Genomic DNA, 8,380 nt, shown 5'->3' with positions numbered 1-8,380 from the left:
AAAATCATTAAATTTATATCATGGGATTTTATTTTAGATGGTTTATGTTGAATAGTCACTATTTGGCATAGGTGACTAGTTATGCCTTGAAATGTGTAAGTCTCTGCAAAATCCTTGCTTTTAAAGGGGTCAAGGACCTCAAGACCATAACCATCTGCCTGGAAAAATTTGAATCGGCTCCAGAATGGGGCTAACAATCCTGAATGCTTGGCCAGCAACAAATGAATGAAAGGTGGGGAAGTAATAAATTATGTCCCCAAAACAGATGCCAGAAATCAGTACTACAACTCTGAAGGTCACAATAAGTAATGTCTTAAAGTTTGTTGTACTTGTGAATATTATTAAGTTGAAGAGGAAACATGCATGAGACCAGAAATATGGGAAATGATATAATAGAACTATGATCAGTAATTAAGAAGAAACTGTAGTGGATTTCCTCAGTGGTCCAATGTTAAGCCATCACCTTCCAATGAAGGGGATGTAGGTCCAATCCCTGGTGGGGGAGCTAAAATCCCACATACCTCAGGGCCAAAAACAAAACAACAAAACAAAATATAAAATAGATACAATATTGTAAGAAATTCAATAGAGACTTTAAAAAATGGTTCACATCAAAAAAATCTTAAAAAAAAACAAACTGTAGCATACCAAGCTAAAATCAACTAAAAATTTTAATACTAGAGACACTAAAAACCCAATGGAGAAAAAAAAATCAAAGAACTCAACCTGTGGAAAGTAGGAAATCCAGTAGAAAACATGCAAACATTAAAAGAAAACATTCCTTTAAAAAATAACTCAGCATTCATACACACCAAAGATTCCCTTTGGAAGCATTTCCTCAGATACTTACCTGTCAAATTTTTAAATTTCAAGAAATAAGAAAGATTGGAATATAATCTCAACTGTGGATATTGGTCTTCAGACTGAGAAGCCGGTAGGAGGGTCCTCAAAGATAAAGAGGTACTCTTAACAAGAGCCGCAAAAAAAAAAAAAAAATAGATAACAGAATTTAAAATGGCAATATCCTTTGGAAGGACAATAGAAAGTCCAAGTTCAAGTTCCATGGAATGGTCATAGTCTCGCACTTTTTTAAGATCCTGGCCACTATGGCAGAAGACACATCTCGTGTCTCACACAGTTTCAGAAATCCCTGTTCTGAACCACATTTACACAACAAGTAGTAAAACAGGATCCCTACCAGCAAAGCCCTGGGATGTGTCAACCTTACCAGTTCTGCGTACAGCTCATCACCAAACAACATTCTCTAAAGAATAATGACCCAGGCTATTTTTCCACAGTGGGTTTAAAAATCTCAAAGAACAAAGGCAGAGGGAAAGCTCTAAAAATTCACAGAAATGTACCATCAGTGCAGATGGCCAGAAAATAATGGCAGACCACAGAGGAGAGTATTTGAGGAAAGGATTTACCTCTTTGGGCCAAATCACACATGGAGAGGGCAGTGTGCTTGGGGCCCAAGCATTTCAGCCCACACCCCTTCAGCAAGACAAGAGCATTCTGATACTGTTAGGTCATAGGTACCACTTCAGGGGCCACAAGAACCTAATGTTTTCTTCTTAACCAATAGAAAGATGCAAAATACAGTTGCCTTCTTGGTAGATGAATCCCAGCTAGGGGGCACTGAGGTCCTGGGAGACTAATATGAAAAGTAGCTTGCGCTTTTTGACTATATTTGTGAAAGATGCTCCATTCCTTTGTAAGTAAAGCTGTTACTTAGGAGATGGTAGAGTACTGTTGCCTGGAAAATCCCATGGACGCAGGAGCCTGGTAGGTTGTAGTCCGTGGGGTCGATAAGAGTCGGACATGACTGAGAGACTTCACTTTCACTTTTCACTTTCATGCATTGGAGAAGGAAATGGCAGCCCACTCCAGTGTTCTTGCCTGGAGAATCCCAGGGACAGGAAGCCTGGTGGGCTGCCGTCTATGGGGTCACACAGAGTCGGACACAACTGAAGCGACTTGGCGGCGGCAGTAGCAGCAGCAGCAGAGCAACTTCATATAAAGTCCAGGACCATGGTGGCTCCAACCAGGCTCTTATAGGAGTAAACAGCTATGAATCCCGAAGTGAATGGCAAGTCTTGGCTATTAGCTCAGGGTTGAACAAAGACTGGAGGCATTTCTGGGAGTAGGATATTGGATGCAATAAGTGGCACTAGTGGTAAAGAACCCGCCTACCAATGCAGGAGACTTAAAAGATGTGGGTTAGATCCCTGCAGTGGAAAGATCCCCTGGATGAGAGCACCTCAACCCACTCCAGTGTTCTTGCCTGGAGAATCCATGGACAGAGGAGCCTGGTGGGCTATGGTCCATAGGGTCGCAAAGAGCCAGACATGACTAAAGTGACTTCACATGCACGTACGTGTCATTGAAGCCTTTGAAACCAGTGCCTAGGCTGGAGTGACTGGCAACTAAACATATGCATAGGGACTCTCTCCTGCAGAATGAGTAGGCATCCAGCAAAAAAGTGCAGACAAGTCTAAGAGTGAAACCATTTGGACAAGGGAGGCAAAGTGAGCTGAACAAATTTTCCTGTTCCCTGTATGCCTTGTTTGAGAAGTAAGACTAGCTTGCCCTTTAGCCTTAAGAATTTACAGGGCTTCTTGGGCAATTAAGGAGGTGGTATACTAAGAAGGCAGATAGGTACTTAAGTGATTAGAATATGTTCTAAATTTATGAAGCAGGGCATACTGCTTACAAAACGATTATCAGTCTCTCTTCAAGGCTTATATCATATTCATCATAATCGCACCTTCATTCTCACAACTTTCTATTTTCAAGGTGGTTATACATCAAATAATACATTATTTGAAATATCTTTCCTTAACTGCATATTTTGATTCTCTCCACAAATACATGAAAAGTGAAAGTGAAAGTCACTCAGTCGTGTCCAACTCTTTGCAACGCCATGGACTATACAGTCCATGGAATTCTCCAGGCCACAAATACATATCTAGTTTCTAATAAGAAACTACTGATACAAACTTCCATTAACAGTCACCTTCCCTATTCATTACAGCACCTATCTTCAACTGACAAATTATGCTTTACTTCCTGTGGTTACATTGAATTCCAAAATATAAAATACAAATTCCAATTTCCTTTCAGTAATGTCTTTCAAGATTAAATTCACCCATGGTTCAGTGGTAAAGAATACACAGGTTCCATCCCTGGGTGGGGATGATCCCCTGGAGTAGGAAATGGCAACCCACTCCAGTATTTTTGCCTGGAAAATTCCATGGACAAAGGATCCTGGAAGTCTACAGTTCATAGGGTCACAAAGAGTCTGATACGACTAAGCACACAGACACATAATGTTTTTCAAAGTGTTGTTAACCTCCCTACAAAATTAGTTTTACTTCAGCTTGAAACCAACTGCATTTTCAGGGGATACTGAAACACAACAGAGATCCTACTGCGTTGTACAATCTTTTTTTGAAACAATCGTGTTTTAAATTAACTTTAAAATATATATATATGTATGTATGTATGTACACGGGCTTCCCAAGTGCCACTGGTGGTACAGAACCCTCCTGCCAATGCAGGGGACATAAGAGACGTGGGTTAGATCCCCGGGTCTGCAAGATCCCCTGGAGGTGGGCATAGCGACCCACTCCAGTATTCTTACCTGGAGAATCCCATGGACAGAGGAGCCTGGTGGGCTACAGTCCACGGGGTCGCAGAGAGTTGGACACAATCGCAGAGACTAAGCGAGCACACATGTATGTATATATGTATGTACACATACGTATGTATGTATGGTTTTTTTAACTGAACTTGCAACGATCCCTAGGAAGAGATGAACAATTGGACACTAGGCACAAGATATGCCTTACACCAAGCAGCAGAGGCTGCAGGATCCCCGACGTCTCTGAAGGAATTTCAATCTTGTCTTTAAAGGCTGAAGCCTGAATGGTTAAGCCGTCAAACCCTAAGTGGCCGGAGCAGCCCAGTTGCTCTGGGTTTAAAAGGCCGCTTCCGCGGGGGTCGGAAGGCAGCCGTTTTGCGCATGTGCAGACTGGCGCTGCAGCAGGACGCCGAGCGCCAAGTGCAGGCAAGGCAGGGGATCAAAAGCAGTGCATTAGAAAAGTTTATTTTTTATATTCAGACATTGAGTTGTACTTTGAAATCTGAGAAAAGAAGAATTTGCATGTACTTGTATATACATCTATTTTTATTTCATTATTAAAATTTTCATCTGTTTTAGCCAGCGTAGGCTAAATCGTGCTGCAGTAACAGTGATCTCAAGTCTTGTGGACTAACTAGTGAAAGTTTATTTCTTGCTCACTTTTACGCTCATCACATTGACGAGCTGCTGATCTGCTCAGTGTCCTCTTTATTTTGGAAGTAAGTCTGAATAAGCAGCCCTGACATGGCACTCGCTGGTTTTGTGACAGAGAAGAGAGATGAGAATGAAGCAATGACTCTCAAAACTTGCATGGAAGTGGCATACGTCACTGCTGCTGCTGCTAAGTCGCTGCAGTCATGTCCGACTCTGTGCGACCCCACTAGTGGCCCTTATTTATTTCATTGTAACTTATTTTGTATATATTTGTATATGGAGAGAGAGATGAGTTAATTTATACACAGCCTCCCAGAAAGACTGTCTGAAATGTTCTAACAGATCCTGGAGAAAGAAACTCTTAAGATTTTATTTGTATAGCACAGTGCCTCACTATAATATGATCAGAAAATCATATTAGAACCCACTCACCAAAAAGACAATTTCTCAAAGACCTCTCCATAATTAAATTTATCATGCCTATACAGGTCTAAATGTCCCACTGTTCTAAAAACATCCAAGTACCTGACTATTAAATCTTATAACTAAATGTTGCATATTTAGGTTTATACATTATAAATAATACATAAACATTATAAGCATTATAAATAATTTATACCATTATAAACAATTTTAACATAAAGTAATTTAGATGAAAAAGAAGGAATATAGTGGAAACCAATCATAATTTAAGAAACATAATTTACTTAAAGCAAGTTTCCTGAAAAACAAAGAACAGTGACCACATTACATTCAGAAAGCCCCAGAATATTTTAAGTATTCATAAGGAATCTGCCTGCCAATGCAGGAAATGTGAGTTTGATCCCTGGGTTGGGAAGATCCCCTGGAGAAGGAAATGTCAACCAATTCCAATATTCTTTCCTGGGAAATCTGATGGACGGAGGAGCCTGGCTGGCTACTGTCCATGGGGTTGCAGAGTCAGATGTAACTTAGAGACTGAACAACAATTTATCTTTCCAGTTCAAGGATAGTGGTCATCCTCAAAGCAATTATTTTCCATTAATTACATATGCTGATAAACATATACATTATAATTAATCTAAAAAATATACTATTTCTAAATAACAGAGCATGTTTTAAGAACTTAATAAAATAATATCCTAAAATACTGTGTTGTTCAGTCCTCCTGCATCTCTGTAAATTCCAACATCTTAATCAATCAAAAAAAGACCTTCAAGGGTCAGAGTTTCTCAATGTCCAAACCACAGGATTGCTTCAGGATTTAACATCAAGCTCAATTAAATGCAATTTACATAGATCTTTCTTTGAGCATAACCAAAAGGAATTTTTTAATGTTGATAAAAGAGCAACAAGTGGGAATAAAACCACCTTTATACCCTCTCAACAACAAACAAATCAAACAACCAAACTGAGGTGAGAGGATTACATGCCATGTGATGGCATGCATCCCATGACATCACCATCGTTATTACCCAACAATTACTGAGCATTGTCATGTGCAAGGTAATGTGGTTGGAGCTGATAATACAGTGACAAACAGGGGAGGAGAAATTAAGGGGAAACTTCCCAAAGAAGTCCGAATTTCAAAGAACGAATGTGAAAGAATGGATATCATTTTGCCAGATAAACAACATGGGCTAGCAAAAGAGGAAGGATGTGGAAAAAAGAGAAGGCATTCCATGCAGAACAGATCTCGTAGGCCAGCAGGGAGGCACCAAACACAGAGAATTCATGAAACTGCAATTAGTACCACACAGATAGATACATACTGCTAGAGCCCAGGCTGCGGGAGGTGATACTGTCAAACAGCATGGGCAGGAACCAGTTTATGGAGGATCTCATATACCTTGCTAAGGTTTTTCAATTATCCCAGGGGCAACAGACTTCTCTGGTGGCTCAGACGGTAAAGCGTCTGCCTACAATGCGGGTGACCTGGGTTCGATCCCTGGGTCAGGAAGATCCCCTGGAGAAGGAAATAGCAACCCACTCCAGTATTCTTGCCTGGAAAATCCCATGGACGCAGGAGCCTGGTTGGCTACTGTCCATGGGGTCGCAAAGAGTCGGACTGAGTGACTTCACTATCACTAGGGGCAACAGACTATCAATAAAGGGTCTTAAGGGGAAAAAAGTCACATACTAAATTAGTATTTTGGAAAAATAATTTTGCCCAGGGTATGGAGGATGCAATGGAGGAGATTGTGTTGCAGGAAGAATATCAGTAGATTATTTTGAATATCCAGGGGAGAAAGATTTTTTAAGAAAAGTTTCAGCAATGGCAAAAGCAGCAAGTTTAAAGAAGAGAGTACCTGAAACAATACACAGAGGCAGAATTGATAGGGCTCATTGGATCCTTATTGGATATGGAGGTTTGACAGAAAAGCCAATTCTGATTAGGAAAGACACAAGTCTCGGAAGATGGGGAGTAAGTGAGTTTCATTTGGAATGTGTTACTCAAAAGGGGCCTGTTACACCATCAACCATCTATTGGAAAGAAGATGACATTTTTCCGGATTCAAAATTTTTCTATTTAAAAAGCTTTTTCCCCCTAGGAGATACTTTGAAAGGAAGCATTTTATAAGACATCGTCTTACTTTGAATAAAATCCCTACGTAGAGAATTTGCTCCTTGAAGAAAATTGCCACAAATTTCTAATTCCTTGAGCTGTGTAGGATTCACATGCCAGGTCATAACCCTCATGCTTTTAAGTGATAAATAATTTTATTTCTCCCTTGATTGGGCATATGACTTCTCCCTCCTGCTGAGAGCATGTGTCTCTTTAGTACATTTGTTTCCCACCGAGATCAGACTTGCCCATGACCTATGAAGTAACCTGAACTGTGTTATATTTTTAAAGACCCATAGAGGAGACAGAAATGATTGAGCGCCCTCAACATTTTGCCCAGTGGTCTGACATCATAGATATTCTCTGGGCTCATTTCAACATTTGACCAGTTATTCTTCCCACTGAGTCATGCTGAAACAAAATACATTATCTGTGTAATTACTATCTTCAACAACCTAAAATTAAGCATATTATTATGACTCTGTGGTACAATGAGAAAGAAATTCTCGGCTTTAAGAAAATTAAGGAAATACTGTTTCTAGGGAAGTTATACCATACAGGTAGAATAGATTTTTAGAAAATATTTTTCATAATTGCAGGAAAAAAGGTCTGTCATGTCTCCTGAAATGACAAAGCCCCCTCTCATCCCCTTCCTAAAAAAATAAAAATAAAACTAAGCATAGTTCTAAATACTGTCATTAAAGGTTGTATTTAGGTTTCAATTTCTGCTTATTTAACAATGCATTCATTATTAAATATACAAATCATGACTACTAAAATATATAGCATGTCCCTAGAAAGTGAGTATATCTTGTTATAACTGGCTAATGTTGCTTTCTAAACCCAAAACCTTTTAGAAAGTTTACATAAAAACTCTGATAAGGTCTTAAAAACATCTGTGATGAAGATCACACAATGCAGTTAATACCCAAGAAGAACTGTCGACAGTAGCTTCTTACTGCCTGCCAAAGTCCATGACTCTGTTTTAAGATTATGGAAGGCCATTCATTTTGTTTTTATAAACTTAAAGATGACTTAACCAAATCCCCTAACAGTAGTTAATGGTTCTTAATTATATGATGTGATAAAAAACAAGAAGAAAGCCTTATTCACTGAAAGGCACTATTATTACTAAAATTGTCTAATTTTATATGTCAGTAAAATTAAAAGATGACACAGCAAAGATGGAAAAATATCCCATGAAGTGGTTAAACAGCAATCAAATTTTCACTTCTCTGTGCCAAGTTTTACTTCAGAGCAGTTTCAGTTGCATACAATTTGGGGGAAACATGAAATTAAGTTTTAGAAGCAGATTTTATAGCAGAAGAATTTTATCCACAACCAATTCTTCTTTATTTATATGAAGAAGTACATTTTGCATCATTCCTTGAATCTGCTAGCATTTCCATGATTAAAAATTTGCCCTGAAAATTAAACAGCAAGATAGTCTATTTTGAGTAATCCTCATTGGATATATCAATATATCCAATAACATTTTCAACAAGAATACAAAACAAACACTGGCTTTCAAGGGTTCT

At 39.0% G+C, this 8,380-nt stretch overlaps 1 non-coding gene across 1 annotated transcript; it reads right to left on the bottom strand.

Annotated features, from left to right (window-relative positions):
• Positions 1-3,963: 3,963 nt before the first annotated feature.
• On the bottom strand, positions 3,964-4,095 carry LOC139183732 (small nucleolar RNA SNORA76). Its single transcript, XR_011567353.1, has one exon. It is a non-coding gene; the product is annotated as a small nucleolar RNA SNORA76 (small nucleolar RNA).
• Positions 4,096-8,380: the final 4,285 nt, after the last annotated feature.

This window comes from Bos indicus, chromosome 6, assembly GCF_029378745.1.
Source record: "Bos indicus isolate NIAB-ARS_2022 breed Sahiwal x Tharparkar chromosome 6, NIAB-ARS_B.indTharparkar_mat_pri_1.0, whole genome shotgun sequence".
NCBI classification, from domain to species: domain Eukaryota; kingdom Metazoa; phylum Chordata; class Mammalia; order Artiodactyla; family Bovidae; genus Bos; species Bos indicus.
Note: the sequence above shows the minus strand (reverse complement) of the source record. Positions and strands in the feature narration are given on the sequence as shown.